At 43.6% G+C, this 23,570-nt stretch overlaps 1 protein-coding gene across 4 annotated transcripts in view; it reads left to right on the forward strand.

Annotated features, from left to right (window-relative positions):
* Positions 1-14,377: 14,377 nt before the first annotated feature.
* hivep1 (HIVEP zinc finger 1) overlaps positions 14,378-23,570 on the forward strand; it is a 263,351-nt gene continuing 254,158 nt past the window's right edge. For 2 of the 4 annotated variants that reach the window (XM_059945577.1, XM_059945580.1), the window contains exon 1: positions 14,378-15,247. The gene's annotated coding sequence lies outside the window, so the exon portion shown is untranslated. Of the gene's footprint in view, positions 15,248-15,418; positions 15,472-23,570 lie in introns of those variants that run through there. The other 2 variants (XM_059945579.1, XM_059945578.1) reach the window with 2 other exon arrangements.

Here is a 23,570-nt window from a genome sequence, read left to right on the forward strand (position 1 = left end):
ACTTACCGGTACATCTTTAGACTGTGGGAGGAACCAAAGCACCTGGAGGAAACCCACACAGTCATGGGGAGAACATGCAAGCTCCTTACAGGCAGCAACGGAAATTGAATCCAAGTCACCTATTCTGTAAAGCGTTGTGCTAACCACTACACTACCATGCCATTCATGTTGTAGTTTCAATATAAGTTATATAAAATTAGGTAGTCTACATTTTCCTGTTTTTTCTTTTCTCCCAATTAGTTGTTTGCTTCGGCCTCTCTGATAGCTTGCTGATGTAATATATATCACTCAATGTTCAATGAGAAGCTGGTCAAATGCCTGGAGTAAAAAGAATGCTAAGTACTGAAAAGCACAATGATCTTCAGCACATGGGGAGGAAGTCACCTGACAAGCTTTACAAATGTTGATGAGATTAATTCCTTCAATTTATTTCACAGGCAGTGACAGCTCTTGGTTTTATCCTTTTATGGGGTTGGGTGTGATCTCACACCCAAACCTCTCTTCAAATGAGGATACTGTACTACTGACTAGACTGAACTCCTACCTCAACAAGGACCTGGACCCACTGCAGTTTGCCTGTTGCCACAATAGGTCAACAGCAGATGCAATCTCAATGGCTCTCCATCATGTCAGGATGCTGTTCATCGACTATAGCTCATCATTCCCACAATCCTGATTGAGAAGTTGCAGAACATGGGCCCTCTGCAATTGGATCTCCCTCTGCAATTGTACCTCCCTCTGCAATTGGATCCTTGATTTCCTAACCAGAAGACCACAATCTGTGCAGAATAGTGATAACATATCCTCCTCGCTGACAATCAACACTGATGCACCTCTAGGGTGTATGCTTAGTCCACTGCTATACTCTCTATATGCATATGACTGTGTGTGGCTAGGCATAGCTCAATACCATCCATAAATTTGCCGATGATACAACCACTGTTGGTAGAATCTCAGGTGGTGACGAGAGGGCGTACAGGAGTGAGATCTGCCAACTAGTGGAGTGGTGATGCAGCAACAACCTGGCACTCAACGTCAGTAAGACGAAAGAGCTGATTGTGGACTTTAGGAAGGGTACAACAAAGGAACACATACCAATCCTCATAGAGGGATCAGAAGTGGAGAAGGTGAGAATTTCAGTTCCTGGGTGTTAAGATCTCTGAGGATCTAACCTGGTTCCAACATATTAATACAGTTATAAGGAAGGCAATATGGCAGCTATACTTCATTAGGAGTTTGAAGAGATTTGGTATGTCAACAAATACACTAAACATGCAGGTTGATTGGGAAAAACAGATTGGTAATGGATCTCAAGACAGTGAGTTTGTTGAGTGCCTTTTTAGAGCAATTTGTTATTGAGCCTTCTCGGGGATCAGCTATACTGGATTGGGTGTTATGTAATGAACCAGAGGCAATTAGGGAGCTAAATGTAAAAGAACCCTTAGGAACCAGTGATCACAATATGATTGTGTTGAACTTGAAATTTGATAGGGGGAAAGTAAAGTCTGATGTAGCAGTATTTCAGTGGAGTAAAGTAAGTTACAGTTGTATGTGTGAGGAGTTGGCCAAGGTAAACTGGCAGGAGCTGCTGGCAGGGATGTCAGCAGAGCAGCAATGGTGTGTGTTTCTGGGAAAATAAGGAAGGTACAGAACATGCATATTCCAAAAATGAAAAATACTCAAATGGCAAAACAGTATAACTGTGGCCGGCAAAAGAAGTCACAAAGCTATTGTAAAAGCAAAAGAAAGGGACAAAACAAAGCAACAATTAGTGGGAAGTTTTTAAAAACCTACATTGAGTAAATAAGAAATCATTAGAAAGGAAAAGATGAAATATGAAAGCAAGCTAACAACTAATATCAAAGTGAATTGTTTTAATGGACTCCAACGGGCTTCTGGTGAGGCACGAGGCAAAATGGTAGCACAGCACTGAACGCTGACACATAACCCTCCTTTTTCATGTTTTTTAGGGCTCATAGATGGTCTTACTACAAGTTTTGAGTTGAAGAAAGATCTAACTAAAGACATGACCTCAAAAGAAGATCCAAATTCAACCAAGAAACAAGATACCAGCAGATGACACCAAGCTAGTGATTAATCAAAGGAAATAGCTATGCTAATTAAGCAAACAATGACAATGGAGGTGGAATCGCTGCAAGAAATTGCAACCCACATGCTAAAGGATTCGATGGAAAAGGCTCCCGACCCCATACAGAAGCATATGGCAGAGAATGGCAACATTCTCTGGTTGTTAAAGGAGCAAACGGACATTCATGCTGAAAAATTTAGCACAGTCTTCAACAAAATATACAACATTCAGGTTAGCTTACACAACGCTAGATGGCACAGACTAGAAGGGCCGAGATGACCTGTTTGTGTGCTGTGATTGTTATATGGTTATAAGAATGAAAAAGATAATAGCTCCTGTCTCGCAGCGGAGACTAAGACACGGAAGAAGTTAAACAACTTGGAGGATAGATCCAACTTACTGACAGGCGCTGAGGGCGACGATCTGAGAGGCTACCTCCAGGATATGCTGCCTAATTGGATTCTAGTGCTCGAGAACTCCCACAGCACTCCACTGGAGATCGAAAAAGCACATAGGATTTTTTCCAACAACACCTCAAGACCGCGGACCATTGTCTTTAGGCTTCTACAGTACACCGACCAGCAGGTTATCCTGGAGGGCACGAGGAATGCCAAACCTTGATGGCACCCAGCCGACTACAGCCCCGGCACGATGCAGGAACGGCAGGGACACAAGGAGATCCATGCTTAGCTTCGACAGGAGACCGACTCGTTCCTCATATACCTGACAATTTTGAGAATGAATATCAAGGGCATGAAGATGTTGTTTAAATCAGTAGAGGAAGTGAAAGAAGCCCTGAAGTCATTGGTGCTCTGAGATATGGAAGAAGACTCTGGGCAAAGTCCACACGCCCTTCAGGAGGAGATGGAACTGCATTAAGAGCTCGGACCAGCCTGTATGTGCAATCTAACAGGCACGGGCAAGTTAATGTCCTAGGCGTGAAGTTTTCCGGTTATTCTTTTATTAGAAAGTCATTCAATGCACTTTTGTATTTAGTTAATTAAGGGGCCAGTTTGTTTCTGAGTATTGCAGGTCAGAGTTTTAAGGCAATGACTCAGTTAACTTGTTAGTACAAGGATAACATGGTAATGCTTAGAATATGCTTTTTATCTTTTACTTCCTAAGGTAATATTCAACACACTCAAATGTCATACTTCATCAAGAATGAAGCTGAAAAACAGCAGTTTGTTCTGAATAACTGTAGTTCTACATGTTCATTTCAGGTTGTGTCTCCAGTAGAGTTGTTTGCGTTCCTGGGCGCGAGATAAGACGTGACTGGCGTCATCGCTAAGCAACGGTTTATTAAAGCAACAGTCTTCTGCAAGAGAGCTGTTGGGGTCTTGATTATGTGTTATACTATATTTGAGAAGGAATGGTTTTAATTATATAGGTTAATGGGTTTGACTAGCTATTTTTTTCTTGCCTCTTTGATATAATTGTCTATGAGAACTGCTTTGCCTTTTTAATTTGTTGGTGCTAGAGCGGGGCGGTTAATGTTCAGTGTCTGACATTGCTAAGTGACACAGATGTTACAAAGGGTTGAGTGGGAGTGGTGATGGGAAGGGGGGTGGGAAGGGGATAACTCGGGGCTCCACCACCAACTTACAACAACAGATCCAGGGAAGATGTGCAACACAGATAAATTAGAAAATCTTACTATTGTATCATTTAATGTTAGAGGATTAAACTCTCCCTGTTCAAAGGTTTTAGATTTCTTACACAGAAAGAAAATAGATATCGCGCTGTTACAGGAAACACATCTTAAACCTAATGACATTCCCAGGGTTCAAAACCACTTTTATAAACCCGTTGTGGCATCAGCTGATGGTACTTGTACGAAAGGAGTTATGATATTAATGAGACATAGTATTAAAGTATCAATTGAAAGGACTGGCTCTGACAATGAAGGACGTCTAGCTTTTTGCTGTATATCCATTCGGTGTAAAAAAGTTGCATTCATTAGCCTATATGCCCCAGCTATATTCGAGGCTGATTTTTTTTCCTCAATTACCTCACAATTACTGAAGTTAAGTGACTACCAGCTATATGTTGGTTCGGACATGAACGCTTTGGTAAACAATAACCTTGATAAATCTTCCTCAGTTATATCAAGCTCTCAAGAATCTGCTTCCAAAGCACTTAACCTCTTTCTAACGGATTTAAATTTAACTGAAGTGTGCAGGGTGCATAATCCATCTGCTAAAGACTATACTTTCTTCTCCACAAGACAAAACTTTCTCTCGGATAGATTACATTCTTATATCCTCCTGTTTGCTGCCTTTGGTACACTCAGTAGAATTTTTGCCCAGACATCTATCTGATCACAACCCAGTTATATCTATTTTTAATTATGGCAAAATCAAAAATATGGCTACCAGGTGGAGGTTTAACTCCACCCTTCTAAAAAACAACAAATTTCTAACACAACTGAGAACAAAACTGATGGAATTTATAAATTTAAATAAAAATAATGTCTTGGATGTGACAGTGGTTTGGGCCTCCACCAAGGGTATTTTTTTTTATGAAATAACGCCATATAGTTCAGTTCTCACCTACATAAAAGCTGGCTTCAAAAGATTTCCACCCTAGAAGAACAATACAAGGTTTTGGAGAATGATCTCAAAAGGAGATGCACAATAACAAAAGAAAACGAGCTCAAGGCAAAACAAGCAGAATTAATTGATTTATTAAGAAGCAGAATATATGATCCATATAACCAAACATAAGTATTATGCAGAAGGCAGCAGACCGAGCCATCTTTCGGCACTAACGCTCAAACAACAGGAAGCTAAAAGTTCTATACTAGCAATTAGATGTGCTAAATGTGGAGTAGTATCTTCAACAGAGGAAATAAACAAGACATTCAAGAATTACTTTAAAGAACTGTATGCAAGTGGCTTAGTTCCTTCTGAGAATGACTTCACAGATTTTTTTTTAGTGGATTAGACCTCCCTATGTTGTCATTACAGGACATGGGTATTAAGGTTAATACTTCCCTATCGTTTGTGGCTAAAACAAATTACTCTTTAATTATCTATGACAAATTAAACTCCTAGAAGTATAGCTCACATCAGGAATGAAAGCCTGGAATAGGGATATATCTGAATTGGGACAAGACTTAGAATGGGATATCCCTCACGATATTTCAAGTACTCACTAGCTTCAGAACTTTTTATACATTTCTTGGAATTATCATCAGCAAGAGTAAATGATGCATGACCAAACACAATCTTAATGTGGACAAAATTGATATCTAACCTAAAGGATCTTCTGTTAAAATAGGAATGCTCTGTCTATGTATGCACTACTATTCAGTTGGTTGGTGGAGGGGAGAGGAGTGGAGAGACGGGGAGGGGTGGAGAGGGGATGGGGATGAGGGTTGGGGGTGGCTGGGTTAAACAGTTAAAATGTAATTGGCAACTGGTTGTATTGAATGTAATTTGTTGATGTTGCAATAAAAATTAGTGATAAAAAGTGGATTGTTTAAGTTTTTCAAGTATATTAAAAATAAAAGAGAAATGAGAGTGGATATAGAACCACTAGAAATTGAGGCAGGAGAAATAATAAAGAGGGCTACTGAACTGAATGAGTATTTTGCATCAGTCTTCACTGTGGAAAACTCAAGAAGTATGCCTGATGTTATATTGTGTGAAGGAAGAGAAGTGGGCGCAGTTACTGTAACAAGAGAGAAGGTGCTCAAAAAGCTGAAAGACCTGAAGGTACGTAAGACACCTGGACCAGATAAACTACACCCTAGAGTTCTGAAATAGGTATTGTTAGAGATTATGGTGGCATTAGCAATTGATCTTTCAAAAATCATCTGACTCTAGCATGGTGCCAGAGGACTGGAAGATTGCAAACATTACTCCACTCTTTAAGAAAGGAGGAAAGCAGCAGAGAGGAAATTATAGACCAATTGGCCTGACCACAGCGGTTGGGAAGATGTTAGAGTCAATTGTTAAGGATGAGGTGATGGAGTACTTGGGTCACAGGACAAGATAGTACAGAGTCAGCATGGTTTCCTTCAGGGAAAATCCTGCCTGATGAAACTGTTGGAAACCTTTGAGGAGATTACAAGTAGGATAGATAAAGGGAATGCAGTGGATATTGTATATTTGGACTCTCAGAAGGCATTTGACAAGGTGCCACATGTGAGGCTGCTTACCAAGTTAAGAAACTTAACTGTGTCAAGAAACTGTGTCAGTACCTCCAGTTGAACTGTCTTTTTGTGTGTTTCCCCCAGCTGTCAGTCTGTGGTTTTGTATTGCCATGTGCTCTTGTACCTGCTCCTGCTCTACTCCTACCCCTGTAGTACTGAGTACTCTGTCTCTCACCTGTTTCTTATTATTACCTGTTTTGCTGCCACTTGTGTCTCATTGTGCTCCACCTATCATCTGCCTCTCCATTTATTGCACGGTGTATTTTAGTCCTGAGTTTTCACCAGTTTGTTGCCAGATTGTGCCATTGAGTTTTCCAGCATTTGTAGCCAAACTCTGTCTGTCTGAATATTGATTTGGCCTGTTTCCCAATTCTGGTTTTTGGATTTCTCTGGAATTTTTGATCTCTGCCCGAATTTTGACACTGGCTTTGTTGCCCCCCCCTCCCAATTTGCTACTCAGTAAATATCATAGTGCGCACAGTACTTGGTCTGCAATTGGGTCCCTGCATCAGCATCCTGACAGTACAATCTGGTCAGAATGAATCCAGCAGATCCTGGTCGTCTGAGAGCTATCCTGGAACACCAGGGACTGATGCTGGTGAGACATCAGAACCAGCTGGAGTCTGCGTTCAGGGCAGCGGAGTCACTTCCTGATGATGTAGTCAATCTTGGGGCCCATACTCAGTCATTCCAGCTGCCCTAGAATGTCCATCAACATTCTGTGACTGCATCTTCCACCCTGACCTCCATGTCCTCATTTGATCCTCCTGTCCAAGAGCCCTGTCTGCCTCCTCCAGAAATGTACTCGGGTGAGCCTGGTACCTACTGCTCTTTTCTTTCCCAGTTCACCCTCGTTTTTGAATAACAACCAACAACATTGCTGACTGATCAAGCCAAGGAAGCCTATGACATCACTCAACTGTCTGGTCCGGTGAGAGAATGGGGAACAGCTGTCTGGGAGGCAGGCTTCCCTTTCTGCATTAGTTTTCAGTTATTTTCTGAGATGAGAACAGTGTTTGATTGCTCCAAACATGGGAGAGAGGCTGCCATGAAATGCTGCACATGCACTGAGGCGCAGATCTGTGTCAAATTACGCCAGAGAGTTCTGGACCCTAGCCACCTCCAGCAGCTGGAACTTGGAGGCACAATACAACACCTTCCTGAAGCCATCAAAGATGAACTGGTCACCCAGGACCTTCCTGCCACCTTTGAAGCCCTAGTTGACTTGGCCATCCATATTGATATTCGTCTTCAGCAGCGCCGCAGAGGGAAGGGTTCCAGAGGGCACTGGGTGATTTCCAAGCTCATCAGTCTATATTGCCCTGCCATTTGCCCCCATCTCCAATTCCCATTCTCAAGGCTAAGGCTGCGCATGTTGACCATATCCGCCTGACACTGGCTGAAAGACAAAAGAGAACCAGCACCTGCTTCTGTCTGTACTGTGGCCAAACAGGCCATTTCATCTCCACCTGTCAGTAAAAGCCAAGCGCTCACCAGTAGGATAAGGAGTATTGGTGAGTGTGACCCCTGTCCGGCCTCCTCAACATCACTCATTCTCATACCTGCTTCTCTGGAGAGGAGCGTCCAACTGTGAGCAGTCTCTGTCTTGGTCGATTCTGGTGTGGAGGGGTGTTTTATTGATTCTGGCTTGGCTGCCTAGTGGGGATTACCCACATCTGCTCTCCAGTCACCATTGATGTCCTACGCCTTGAATGGTCCGAGACTGGCTAACATCATTCATGTCATGGCACCGGTGAGTCTCAGTTTATCTGGCAACCATCATGAAGAGTTAACCCTTTATGTTATTGACCCTCCTCAAACTCCCATTGTTCTGAACCATACCTGGTTAGTTAAACACAACCCCCACATTGACTGGCTCAGTCACAAGATTGTAGGCTGGAGCCCATTCTGTCACTCCCACTGCTTCCACCATGCTCAGATCCCTTTGCCTCCAAGGCAAGATCCCCACCCCCGAGGAATTTCCGGAACTTAGTGCCATCCCTCCTGGATACATGGACCTCAAAGCTGTGTTCAGTAAGCCCTGGGCCACTTCCCTGCTGCCTCATTTTCCATATGATTGTGCCATTAACCTCTTGCCTGGTACATCTACCCAAGGGGCCAGCTGTATTCCCTGTCTGTACCTGTAACAGAAGCCATGAATAAATACATTCAAGAGTCCCAGGCTGCAGGCATCATCCAGCCGTCTTCATCCCCTGCTGGTGCCAGTTTTTCCTTTGTTGAAAAGAAGTGCGGTTCCTTGAATCCATGCACTGATTACCGGGGACTGAATGAACTCTCAGCCATCCTCATCCACCAGTCTGTCTCCCTTTGAGTGTTGCCTTGGCTACCAACCTCCACTGTTTCTTGCCTAGGAGGTGGAGGTTGGTGTTCCATCTGCTGAGGCATTCATCTGCCATTGTCAGCAGACATGATGTACTCACTCTGCCCTTCTCCGTGCCCCTGCTAGGATCAAGCGTCACGCTGACCACCATCACTCCAAGGCCTCATGTTACTGTCAGGGACAGCGTGTGTGGCTTTCAACCTGAAACCTGCCCCTCAAGGTTAATTCCTGCAAGCTCACCCCTTGCTTCATTGGCCCCTTTCCCATTGCTAAAGTCATCAGCCCTTCTGCCATCTGTCTCAAGCTCCCCTCACCTCTCCGCCGCATTCATCCCACCTTCCATGTGTCCAGCATCAAGCCTTTCCTGAGTCACCCCCTGTGTCCTGTCGACACCCCCCCCATCCCCCATGGCTCATCGATGGGTTAGAGGACTTCATGGTGCATCAACTGCTGAACGTTCATAGCCAGGGCCATAGCCTCCAATACCTCATGGATTGGGAAGGCTATGGTCCTGAGGAGAGGTAGGTGCTAGGTCCCTGCCCGTAACATACTGGAGAGTGAGTTTGTTGAATGCCTAAGAGGTGGCTTTTTAGAGTAGTTTTTCGTTGAGCCTACTAGGGGATCAGCTATACTGGATTGGGTGTTATGTAATGAACCAGAGACAATTAGGGAGCTTAAGGTAAAACCCTTAAGAACCAATGATCACAATGAGTAGTTGGCCAAAGTGAATTGGAAGGAGTTGCTGGCAGGGATGCCAGCAAAACAATGAAGGTGTACGTTTCTGGGGAAAAATGAGAAAGTGGCAAATGAAATAATGTTGGAAAATGGATCGTCATGCACTTTGGTAGTAGAAACAAATGCACAGACTATTTTCTAAAACATAAAAGAGAAAATCCAAACTTCTAAGATGAAAAGGGACGTGGGAATCCTTCTGCAGAACACTCTAAAGGTTGAGTTGCTGGTGAGGAAGGCATATGCAATGTTAGCATACATATCAAGAGGTCTAGAATACAAGACCAGGGATGCGATACTGAGGCTTTATAAGGCACTGGTGAGGCCTCACCTCGAGTATTATGTACAGTTTTGAGCCCCTCATCTTAGAAGAGATGTGCTGGTATTGGAGAGGATCCAGAGGAGATTCACAAGGTTGATTCCAGGAATGAAAGGGTTATCATACGAGGAACGTCTGATGGCTCTGGTTCTGTACTCGCTGGAATTTAGATGGATGACGGAGGATCTCATTGAAATCTTTCAAATGTTGAAAGGCCAAGACAGAATAAGATGTGGAAAGGATATTTCCCATGTCAGGAAAGTCTAGGACAAGCAGGCACAGCCTCAGGAGAGAGGGGCATCCATTCAAAACAGATGTAGAGAAATTTCTTTAGCCCAGACAGTGGTCAATTTGTGGAATTTGTTGCCACATGCAGCTGTGGAGGCCATGTTGTTGAGTGTACTTAAGGCAGAGATACTTAGGTTCATGATTGGACAAGGCATCAAAGGTTATGGGGAGAAGGTCAGGAAATGGGGTTGAGGGACAGAAAAATAAAGCATCAGGTGGAGCAGACTCAATGGGCCAAATAGTCTAATTCTGGTCCTATGTCTTATCTCCTATGGTCTAATCTATGCAGCATTTTCTGTTGATGTTTCCAGTATCATGTCCACTCTTTGAACTCTCCTGATATACATAGAACAGAGGACATGTCGCCTTGTCCATAATTGTATGAAGGTCTGTATGTAAATCAGAAGGCACACTCCTTCCCTTGCAGTGCCTCTTTGCAATGATTTGAAAAGTAACATAACCATTTCCAGTAATGTTGTGAATTGGAAGGGAGGTGCCTTTTAGTGGTTGGAGTCTTGCATCATTTAATACAAGATGGAATCAGCAGGTGCTTGCATTGATCCAGCAAGCACAGTGAACTGCTCGTTAGCAGGAGAAAGAAAAAGTTGCATGTTGACAGACAGACAGACGGACATACTTCATTGATCCCGAGGGAAATTGGGTTTTGTTACAGCCGCACCAACCAAGAATAGCGTAGAAATATAGCAATATAAACCCATAAATAATTAAATAATATTGTTAATCATGCCAAGTGGAAATAAGTCCAGGACCAGCTTATTGGCTCAGGGTGTTTGATACTCTGAGGGAGGAGTTTTAAAGTTTGATGGCCACAGGCAGGAATGACTTCCTATGACGCTCAGTATTACATCTTGGTGGAATGAGAAATATTTGGTGAAATAGCAATATAATATTTACGTTAGTGCAGGTCCAAACATACAGCATGGGTTTCATGTTACTATTTAGAATTTCTAGAGTGGTATGCTTACAAAGTATCCTCAAAATCTTCAGCAAAGATCTTCTTACACTTCATGAACAAGCCACGTCAGGATAAAATGTTTCCTCAAATGATATCCTCAAAAATGCCTTGCAAAATCCTAATGGGCTGAAGCAAGAAGTTTAACCAGCAATCAATCCCTTAAAAAATTACCATTTGACCATTTTCAGTATACATTTCAACAGAACATGAGCAAAAGAAAGGTGACTAAAATTATAGACAGAGCTTCAACCTCAGCCTCAGCAAAATGTAACAATACATTCTATTTTTAAATTCCAGTGATTGTCCATCAATAAAAACTGATGTGCCATTTAATTATTTGCTGCATCTGCATTCTAAGAATTTGCAACTCATGCGCAAGACCTAAATCCCTCTGCATTGCACCCTCACTGTACACCAATCTTCATTTAGATAACAGTCATCCTTTGTTTCTCCTGCTGAGGTACATGACCTCACGCTTTCCTAGGTTATATTCCAATTGCTGAAGTTTTGTCCACTCACTCAAAATTTGAAGAATCTTAATCAGAATCAGGTTTAATATCACTGGCAAATGTCGTGAAATTTCTTATCTTTGCAACAGCTGTAAAATGCAATGCATACTAATAGAAAAAACTGTGAATTACAGTAAGTATGTGTTAACCCCTTCATCCCTGGAATCATTTGAATAAACTCTCTCCAATGCCAACACATCCTTCCTTCAGTGTGTAGCCCAAAACTACTCACTATACTCCAAATGTGGCGTGACCAATGCCTTATAAAGCCTCAGTATTACATTGCTGCTTATATCATAGCCCTAAAAATAAATTGCATTTACCTTCCTTCCTACCATCTCAACCTTTAGGGAATCCTACATGGGGATTCCCAAATTCCTTTGCAATTCCAATTTCTGAATTTGCTCCTTAGTTATAAAATAGTCTATGCCCACACACTGCCCTACAATTCATTCCCCTTTTTAGTCCATTCTCCCTCCCTGTCCAAGTTCTCCTGCAAATGTCTTTCTTTCTCAACACTATCTGTCACTATCTTTGTATCATCTACAAGCTTGGCCACAAAGCCATCATTTCCATCATCTGAATATTTAACATACAATATGAAAGTAGTAGACTTCACCTACCCTTTATCAGCAGCCAATCAGAAAAGGTCCCATTTATCCCCTTCTTTGCCTTCTGCCAGTTAGCAATCTTTATTGCTATACCTTTTCTTTGAAAACCTTCTATCTTGTTTAGCAGTCTCAAGTGTGGTACCTTATCAAAGTGCTTTTAACAATTAAACTAATCAACATCCACTAACTCTCCTTTGTTTATCCTGCCTGTTGTCTTCTCAAAGAATTCCCTTTAAGGCAGAGGCTCCCAACTTTTTATGCCACAGAGTATTAAGTAATACTTAAGTATTAAGTATTCCCATTAAGTAAGGGGTCCATGGACCCGAGGTTGGTAACCCCTGCCTTAAGAAAACCATGCTGACTTTGACCTATTTTATCGTGTGCTTCCAAGTAATTTGAAATCTCATCCTTAATAATGGACCCTTAAATCTTACCAAACATTGAAGTCAAGCTAATTGGCCTATTATATCTTGCCTTTTGCGTCTGTTTTGTTTTTAAAGTCTGAAGTAATATTTGAAATTCTCCTGTACTCCGGAACCATTTCTGACTCTCGTGTATCTTACTAATGCCTCCACAATCTCATCCATTGTCTTGTTCAGATGACTCATTCATCTTCAGAACTTGCAGATTCCCAAGCACCTTTGCCTTAGTAATAGTGACTTCATTCACTTCTGCCACCTGATTTCTCAAATTTCTGGCACCTTGCTGGTGTCTTCTACAGTGACATCTGAGATAAAATACTTTGAATGCCATTTCTTTGTTCTCATTACTACTTCTCCAGCATAATTTTCCATTGGTCTAATATCCATTCTTTCATTTCACTCTTTACTTATCTGAAAAAAACTTTTGGTATCATTTATATTATTAGCTAGCTTACCTTCATGCTTAATCTTTTCTCCCCTTAATGCTTTTTTTTAGTTAATTTTTAAAAAGCTTCCCAATCCTCTACCTTCATGCTAAATCTTGCAATATTGTGCACCCTCACTTTTGCTTTTATCTTTTGACTTCTCTTGGCAGCCATGGTTGCCATATCCTCCTTTTTGAATGCTTCTATATTGGGATGAAATAATCCTGCATCTTCTGAATTATCCAAGAAACTTCTGCCATTGCTGCTCTACCATTATCCCTGCTAGGGTCCCCTTCCAACCAACTTTGGCCAGCTCCACTCTCCTGTGTCTGCAGTTACCTTTGTTCAACTGTAATACTGACACTAATTTAGCTTCTTTCCGTCAAATTGCAGAGTGAATTATATCATTTTACACTCACTGCCTCCAAAGAGTTCCTTAACAATAAGTTCCCTTCATCGCACAACATCAAATACTTTTATTCTTATTGTACAGTGAGAGCAGTGGGGTTGCCAGGCAGGGAGACCTCCAGTCTCCTTAATGACTACACCCTGGAGAAGTGCATCCAGTTGCAGCTTCTTACAGACCATGTTCAGGAATTGGAGCTGGAGCTGGATGAACTCCAGATCATTAAGGAGGCTGAGGGGTTGATCAACAGGACATACAAGGAGGTAATTACACTCAATGTGTAGGACAAAGGTAACTGGGTGACTGCCAGGAGGGAAAAAAGGGATAGGTAGCTAGTTCAGACTATACCTGAGGCCATTCTCAACAACTCCCTTTGGATATTGTTGGGGGCTGATCTAGCAGAGGAAAGCCTCAGCAGTTAGGTCTCTGTAGCTTGGAAGGGAATGGGGGAGTAGAGGCCAGCTGTAGCAATAAGGCATTCAATCATTAGGGCAGAAGTTCCAAACCTGGAGTACACAGGTTAATTATATTAGTTCATGGCATAAAAAAGGTTGGGAATCCCTGCATTAGGGGAATAGACAGGATGTTCTGTGGACAAGAACAAGATGGTATGTTGTATCCCAGATGCCATAGTCAGGGACATCTCGCATTGAGTTCACAGCATTTTTAAATGGGATGTTGAGCAGCCAGAGGTTGTGGTCCATGTTGGTACCAATGACATAGGTAGGAGGTGTGATGAGGTCCTGCAGAGTGATTTCAGGGAATTAGGTACTATGTTAAAGGACAGGACCTCCACGATTGTGATTTCAGGATTGCTACTATGCCACGTGCAAGTGAAGTCAGAAATAGGAAGAATAGTTTAACACATGATTAAGGAGATGAAAAATTAGGTTCTGTACAGAAGGGACTGTTTGCATCTGAAATAGAGGGGACAAATATTCTTGCAGAAAGATTTGTCAAAACTATACTTTATCCATAAAAAATGAAATTATATAATAGCATACAAAGATGTCACCGTTCAATGTGAAATATTTATTTACGCAATTAGTTTGTTACATTACTTGAGATTTCCCAATAACTGTTAGTACATGGTAGCGGCTTGGTGCACAGCAAAAACTAGCTGAGTCTTGGATTAGAAGTGTTGTTATTGCTGATTATTTAACATAATGGGTATCCAATGCCTTTATTGCAGTGCAAATTTTGGTACAAATGGGAACCTTAAAATGTTTGTCACCCACAGAAGTTCAAGAAGCAGGCGAAAACTTCTGCTTGGTTTCACTCTTATCGGAAGCTGACATGTAAACTGGAAAATTCAGAAATATTTGCAACCGTTGAGTAAACAATTCGAAGGTAACATCCTTAAAACTAAAAAAAAATACACCTCCCACCCTGCAAAGAAGCGCACCACAGCATCTGCAGTGTACTTTGTGTTTGCTCTGTAATTTGAATGCGTCCCCACAAATTATGCCGGGACGGTGCTCCGAATTACGCCGAGGTCGGGCACCAACACACCAACAGCAGGAACCCGGCCTCAGTCTGTATCAGCTTGGGGCCCGTACACTGCGGAAGGTCGCGGCAGCCGCCGCTTGATTGCTTCCGGATCGAAGGCACTCGTAGGGTAACGACACCTTGACCAAGCGGCGAACGAACACCGCCTCTATTGGCCGCTGGCCCAGGGAAGGGGGAGGCCAGGAGGTCGCTCCACCTTCCCCTCCGGCTTGCAGCGATGGGAACAAGCGGCGGGGCCTTCACTTGTCGCTGAGGCGGAGGGACTTTGCAGAGCACCGCCCACTAATTGAGGAGAGAGAGTTGGGGGTAAATGCCCGGGACTCTGAGTGCGGCGGTGGACGCTGGTTGTGGGGAGGGGGTGGTCCCCAAGCCATGGGAAAGCCCAGTGTGTGTATGTATGTGCGCGAAGGACACGACGTGACCTGACAGCGAGGAACCTCCGGGATATCCGTCACTCCGAGGTATGCGGGCGGGCCCTCCCGTGGGGGGAACTCGGGCGCCGGCCCCGTTCCCGACCAGCCCGGGCTTTTCCTTTCGCTCACAACCCTCGAGTCTCGTGGCCCCCCTCGCGTCACCCTGCACGAGCCAGACAGCCAGCAAGCGCGCGCGCGCGGGAGGCGTGGCGGGAGCTCCGCTGACGTCATGGGGCAGCCTGGCAGCAGCTGCGGCTCCGAGACAAGAGGAGGTGAGAGCGGAGAGAGAGAGAGGTGGGGGAGGACGGGCAGGGCAGAGCCGGCAATCCGAGGCGGCGGCCCTCACAGGATTCCCCAGCAAACACCCGTCCGTGAACTCGCCCCCTCCTTCCAGTGCGATCTCCCCCCCCCGCCTCACACACTGCGATCGGCAGCGCTTCTTTGTGATGCTCCCCCTTCCTTTGATCCCCTTCCACAGTTTTATCCCCCTCCACGCTCCCTGATCCCCCATAACTCCATATCCATTTCCCCTTTCTATAACCCTCTCTCAGATTCTCCTTATCGTCTACTTCCCTCCATCTGATCATACCCTCTATCCCCACCCTTTATTGCCCCCTGAACCCTCCCTGTGATTCTGCTTGCCTCTCATCTTCTCTGGCCTCCCTCTGTTTCCCCCTCTAGTTTTACCCCCTTTCTCTGATCACACCTTCTACTCCTTCTGATCTCTGATACCCCCTCCCCACCTCTATAATCCTCCTCTGATTTCCCCTTGTCACCTTCTATCTCCCTCCCTCTGACCATACCCTCCACACTCTCTATCCCCTCTGGTTTCCCTCCCAACCCTGTATTACCCTCTGAACCTTCTATACAACCCTCCCTGTGATAGTTCCCTCTTATCTCCTTTCCACTGATTCGCACCTGCCATTTATACCCTCTGATTCTATCTTCCTTGCCCTCCACGCCCCACCACTGTTCTTCCCTCTGACATCTCATCGCTGATCTCTATCCCCCATTCCTGCCCTGTGAACATGTTTTATTCTCAACTTTTGATCCCCCTACACCTCCCTCTCCCTATGTTCTCACTCCCTCCCACCAATCCCTCTCTTTCTGATTCCCCCCTTCCTGCCATCAATGCCCCTGCCTACCCTTCAACTGATCTTCCTTCCTTGCCACACTGTGGACCCACCTCCCTACCCTCTATTTCCCCCACTGACTTCCCCCACTCCCTGCCTTGTTACCCCTGGTTCCCATATTCTAACCCCTGTCCCATTATCTCCATCTGATTTTCCCTTTATGTCCTAACCCCCTCCACATTCCCTTGCTCTCTACCCCACTTTCCTCTGATTTCCCCCTCTGCCTTCTGTACCCCTTCCACAGATATTCCCTCGCTGCCAACTACTTCCCTCCAAACTCCCTTCCTCACCCCCTCTGATTTCCCCTTCCCTGCCCTCCATTCACCTGGTTGCCCCCTCCATAATCTCTATTCACATTTTTTTGCCCTTGCCCCTCATCTGAAATCCCTCCCAGTAAATCCTACCACCCTACCTTGATCCTCTCTTTGATTCCTCAATCCCCTCTTCCTTTGATTCCCCCATCTTTCTCTCAATTCCCTCACCCTGTGATTCCCTCTCCTTACTGATTCTGCTGCCCTTTGATTCCGCCATCCTATCCCCTCTCCGCATTTTTACTTTCCTTTCTGCCCTCCATCTGATCCCCTTTGTATCCCAGCCCCTTCCCTGACCTCTAACCTATTCCAATCCACCTTCCTGCCTGCCCCAGATACCACTCTGATACCTCTCTGATATCCCTCCCCCACCCTCTTCCCCCATCAGATTCCCTTGTACCCTCTCCCTTCTGATTTTCCCCCACCCTTTGGTGCCCCAAGTTCTCTGATAACACCTTCCCCACTCTTAAATCTCTCTTCCTCCCTTGCAAATGACCACCTTTGCTGCACCTGTGATTTGTCCCCAGCTCTGCTTATGTCCCCCTTTTCATGTCTTCATATTTTGAAATCATTGCCTATCTGTCTGTGATCGCTACACTCCCCTTCGGTCTGTGAATCCCTTAGCACCTCCCCTTTGTCAAGTCCCTTCCTCCTGCCATCTTGTTGGAGAGCGTTATGGTAAGGTATCACCTCTTGAATAATTCCAAGGCTTTTGATATTTTCTCCCATTGTTCATCCTCTCCACAATGTTCATGATGCCCTGTCCTGTGTGAATGAAACTCCATGTTTCTTCACTGCGGGGGGAGGTTGTTGTGTCTGAATGTTCTACTCTACCCTTCTGTGAGCTGCTCCTTACACTCCCATGCAATCTCTCTCTCTTCTCTTTGGCCACTCCCCACCCTCTCTTAAAGGATTTTCCTCTTGTGATTCCCCAAGTTCCTTCCTGGGGGATTTCACTTTCTGTCCTGAAAGCTCTTCCTTCAGTTGCATGATTCAGCCTCTCATGTGTTCCTTCTTCCTGTTACAGAATGCCTCTCCACTCTCTGATCTACACTGCTGCACAACACACTTGTACCTCTTGTGTCATCCTTGTCCTCTCTTATATGATCCTTGGTTTAATTTCCCCATTCACAGAGATTTTTATTTGTGTGGTTTATTCTACTTTCACCAATGAATCTTTCCCATTGTATGACACCCCCACCCTACTCTTCGAGTGAGAGTTTTGCCCACCTATGTCGACTCCCTATAGAATCTTTACCATTGCTCCTCCTGTGGGACCTCTCTCTCCTCTTCATTTTCTTCAACTTCATTTTGATACCCTCCCCTCCCTCATTTTGTGATTCTTCCTACCTTGCTCTGATTTACTCCTCAACATATTGTGCATAGTTTTATTAAATTCTGTTCTCATTCTGCCTGATTCCAACTCCCCATGCATCTGATCTCACCTTTCCATCCTAGATAATTTGCTCCCCTCCCACCCATCTGTGGTTTCTTCCTTCCTCTGCATCCTCTCCTTTAGGTGATCTTCCTTCTGCAGTCTCTTCTATTTCCTGCATGTACGCTTTCCGCTGTCACCTTCCTCCTCTCCTGTTGCCTACACCTCTAATGTGGTCTGCCTTCTTTTGGAACAAATACCCTATTCTCATAAATTCATCTTCCCTTCCTCCTGTGTGATCTACCTCCAGTTTTGCCTCCCGATATGCTGTCCCTTCCTCTGTGATCTGTCTCTAATCACCTGCAATTATCGGTTCCCACCTTCTTTCACAATGTATTCATTCACAGGATGTGAACATTGACAGCATTTTAGTTAATCTGGCATACAGCTGAGCAGCCTTTTCCTTTTACCAGTCATCTCTAATTATCCCTGAACCACATTTCTCATTCTGCCCTTTGGATCATTGGCACTCTTTTCCTTTCATCTCTCAATTTATTATCTGTAACTCTAATATCTGCTCCTCATCTTCTCACATTTTTTCTGTATTTCCCCTCATGCCGGTTTCTGGTTTTGTCGTTGATTCCCTCTACATACAATATAGTCGGTGCTCTCCTTCATTTGCTCTAACTGCATCACATCACCTGATTTCTGTTGGCACTTTAGCTTTCATCTACTTCACCAGTCCTTGCATTGAGCTGCTAATTCTGGTTGGAAGAGGTCCTCATGATGTGTGAAGAGATGTATCTAATTCACTTGTTCATAAGTGGGTCCTTGTTGAAGAGACAACAATTTTAACAGCAATTTCAGCACTCTGCCTTTCCGACCCCCTTCATTTTGATTTCCATTTAATATTCTTGGGACCTTTGACACTGTTGTGAAGACTCAAGTTAAATTTGCTGGCAAATAATATTTGTCTCCTCAGAAGGTTCACATACAATTCCTGAGACTTGTGCAGAAAAATTTAAGGGGGTCATCTAATATGTTACTGAGGAAATGCAACATAGCCAGCGATTGCTGCTTTTTGATGAAATATTAAAGCAAAGTCCTATCTAAAGTTTTTGATGGATGTGGAAGATCCCTTAGCATTGTTTCGAAAGTAGCATGTCTGTCCTGGCCCTCACATCATTCTGGTTGCATTACTTTACTCTTAGTGGGAGCTTGCAATGCTCAAGAAAGATGCTTAGTTTTATGCAGTTTATCATTGGCTGTTCCATGCTTCAGTAGTTTCTGTGGTCGTGAGATATGTGAATGCACATTGTTTTCTTATTGTGAGACAGATAGTAGCAATGCCTAGAATACATACACAACGCTGGAAGAACTCAGCAGGTCAGGCAGCATCCATGAGAAAAGAGTAGCCAACGTTTTGGGCTGAGACCCGAATGGAGGGGGAGGGATTCCTGATGAAGGGTCTCGGCCCAAAATGTTGGCTACTCTTTTCTCATGGATGCTGCCTGACCTGCTGAGTTCTTCCAGCGTTGTGTACGTATTCTTTGATCCACAGCATCTGCAGTTATATTTTTGTGTTTAGTAGCAATGCCTAATGTTTTTTTATCATCATGTCATTCTTTGAAATAGATGGGGTGGGAGTTTGTGTTTGGAAATTAAAGAATGATTGAGGTTCAGAAAAAAAATGTGGTTAGGATTAAAGAGTAGCTTTATTTCTCACATGTACTGTATGCATCTGAACATCAAAATATGCAGTGAAATGCATCATTTTGTATCAATGACCAATACAGTCGAAGGATGTGCTGGGGGCAGCCCGCAAATGTTGCTCTGCTTATGGCACCAATTTACTAACCCTTACTAATCTGTATTTCTGAGAATGTGGGAGAAACTGGAGTGGCCGGAGGAAACCCCTGCAGTCACAGGGAGAACATATAACTTTTTTAACCATATAACCATATAACAATCACAGCACGGAAACAGGCCATCTCGGCCCTCCTAGTCCGTGCCGAACTCTTAATCTCACCTAGTCCCACCTACCCGCACTCAGCCCATAACCCTCCACTCCTTTCCTGTCCATATACCTATCCAATTTTACCTTAAATGACACAACTGAACTGGCCTCTACTACTTCTACAGGAAGCTCATTCCATACAGCTATCACTCTCTGAGTAAAGAAATACCCCCTCGTGTTTTCCTTAAACTTCTGCCCCCTAACTCATGTCCTCTCGTTGAATCTCCCCTACTCTCGATGGAAACAGCCTATTCACGTCAACTCTATCTATCCCTCTCAAAATTTTAAATACCTCGATCAAATCCCCCCTCAACCTTCTACGCTCCAATGAATAGAGACCTAACTTGTTCAACCTTTCTCTGTAACTTAAGTGCTGAAACCCAGGTAACATCCTTTAACAACAATGGTGGGAATTGAATCCTAATGGCTGGTGCTGAAAAGTTAACGCTAACTGCTATGCTGCATTGCTGCCTCATTGTTCATTGTTAGGCACATGATACAGACACGTACCCTTGGTGATGAAGTTCATCAGTGATCTTAGGACTTTATTGTGCCTAAGAAGAAAATATTGCAATAAATTTTTACCTGTACTTTTTTTTTGCTTTCCTTTGGAACAGAGGAAGATGAGCGTAGATTTGATTGGGATATAAAACCAATGAGATGCCAAGACAGGAATTGACTTAGTTCCCTTGGTAGGGATAAGTACATTTCATTTAGTTAGTACAAGGATTAGACAGGAGTTGAATAAACAGTTTTTCCACGGAAAAGGTTCCTAAGGCCTGGAACCCACTGAAAAATGATGGAAGCAGAAATCCAAGATAAGGACTTGAACTACAACCTACCAGACTAAGGACTGAGAACTGGACTGCAGAAGCAATCTTAGTAGCTTAGTCTGGTTGGTGTGTCCCAAAATATCCTTCCTCTCAAAGAATCATAGTGTTATCGTCAAACAACACGGACACGGTATCTTACACTCACCATGTCCATGCTGATCATCAAGTACACATCGGCACTAATCTTCTGCACATATAATTGTACTAAGCTGGTTTGAATATAGGATTCTTACAGATATAACTTTGAACTCCATGGCTCTTCAATCACAGTAGGGTGTGTCAGTGCCTTGATAGTTTAAAGGTTATCTCGCTCTCCAGAGTTACACAAATTCCATTTTGTGCTGCTTTCCAGTAAATTTGCTCCATCTGAGACTTACTCTTTAACTGTGCCCCTGATTTCTGATTCCACATTCTAGTCTTGTGTAAGGCCTGAAATTCAGAAGTCCATCTTTTATTTCAATAACATAATTTTTTTCTGAACCTCCTACTCTTGATTAGTAAGAGAGTCAGATATGGGCCTTAATGATTTATCCAGAATTGAAAGAAATGTCACTTAGCTTACACTGGATATTTAGATGTTCAGTCTTCAAATTGCTTCACTTCCAACAAATTACTTTTGAAGTGTAGTTGATTTTAACTTGTGCTAAAATTCTTCACTCAGTTGTTGAATAAGGACATTATATTGAAACAGAAGATCTTTTCCAGTTGCGTGGTTGGGTGCATAAGAATGATAGTATTGAATATTCATGAATAGATTTGGAGTGGGATGAGGAAGAAAAACATTTTTTTTTTGCATGTATAATTTGTACCAAAAAGTATGAAGGAAGATCTGTAATTTCAGACATTGTTTTGTTATCTAACATACATCAGGCCTTCCTTATCTGCGAGGGATTGGTTCCGGGAGACCCCCCCCCCCCCCCCCCCCACCCATGGACACCAAAAAATGCAGACGCTCAAGTCCCTTATATAAAATGGCATAGTATTGGCATATAACCTACGCACATCCTCCTGTATACTTTAAATCATCTCTAGATTACTTATAATACCTAATACAATGTAAATGCTATGTAAATAGTTGTTATACTGTAATGTTTAGGGAATATTGACAAGACAAAAAACTGTACATGTTCCTCTTGCTCACAACACAAGCAATGAATGAACAAGATGCGAGGCGAGCAAAGCTTCCAATCGTCTCTAGAGTACAGAACTTATAACACCTATTACAGGAGTCACCAACCTTTTTTGCACCGCAGACTGGTTTAATATTGACAACATTCTTATGGACCGGCCGATGGTGGGGGGTGTTAATCACGACTGGAATATAGGTGATATGTCAACTATGAGTCACTTATAAGTGGCTAATACACTCAATTTTGGTTCTAAAAGGGTTTATCTGAGGAGTTTAATATTAAACACACAGCACATATTTTCCTCATGTGAATATAGTGAAAGTCAATTATAAGTCACTTATAAGACAATAACATCATAACATTTTAAGTAATGTTTGGATATTAAACACACAGTGCATATTTTCCTCGTATGAACACATAAAATCATTGCAAAACACCAATATCACTGAATCAGTGGGAGCCCTGGGCTTGTTTCCCTGCAACAAGACAAGGGATGATGGGAGAGAGCGATACTCATAGGGGGTTCCTTATGTCCAGTCCATTCCACAATTTAGTTTTCGTGGTTCTTAGCACTTGCTTCTGTCCCGCTTGCTCATGTTTTTTCCGCTCAAAAAACTCAATGGGTTTGTGCTGAAGCAATTTTGAGGGCTTCATTGCCTCAATAGATAGCCTCTGGGCCCAAGCTTCAGCCTCCCACCTGTCCATCACCAGACGCCTTGGCCAGGTGGGGCTGGTGGTGGGTGGAATAAGAGGACAAGGTAAGGGCCGGAGGTCCCCGCGCCAGGACCACAGCGGTCGCAGTCTGGAGAGCGACAGGGCGCTGACATAAGTTTGGCTCGAGGGATGACTTTCAGTAGGTCGCAATGAGGTAGCTGCTCTGCTACTTACGAAACTTTGAGCCTGAATTAGGTTGTCTGCGAGTATTTTAACACCAGATTCCCCAATAACATTTGGTATGCTAAACAGGTTTAGAGGTGGCACCCATCTGTCCACACTCCAAACCAAACCAGTAGCAACGGCACTTCCACTGGCTGCACAAGGTGGCTGGTTACCCGAGGCCAACCAGTGATCCCTGGCGTGAGGGTATCACTGTGTTTAGGTGACTGATGACCTCACATGGGTAATGACCTTGTGTGCGTTCAAGTTCAATAGAGGGCGTGACAGAGAATGAGGAAAGGTGCAGCTGACTCATATCATTTCATATCGCCAAATCATATCGTTTCCTTTTTTTGGTTGGGGACCACTGACCTAATACAGTGGAAATGCTATGTAAATAGTTGTTACACTGTCTTGTTCAGCGAATATTGACAAGAAAAAAAACTACACGTTCCTCTCGCTCACAACACAAGCAGCGAGCGAATGAGACGTGAGACAAATGATGATCAAACAACAAGTAAAACTTGTAATACCTATACCAGGGGTCGGCAACCCGCGGCTCTGGAGCCGCATGCGACTCTTTCATCTCTGTGCTGCGGCTCCCCGTGGTTTGTTAGTTTTTGAAATGTAATTCGAAATTTGAAGATTATGGTGATCTTGTACAATCTAAAAACATTGTGGAGACCCCATTTCCTG

The sequence above is a fragment of the Hypanus sabinus genome, chromosome 20 (genome assembly GCF_030144855.1).
Source record: "Hypanus sabinus isolate sHypSab1 chromosome 20, sHypSab1.hap1, whole genome shotgun sequence".
Taxonomy (NCBI): domain Eukaryota; kingdom Metazoa; phylum Chordata; class Chondrichthyes; order Myliobatiformes; family Dasyatidae; genus Hypanus; species Hypanus sabinus.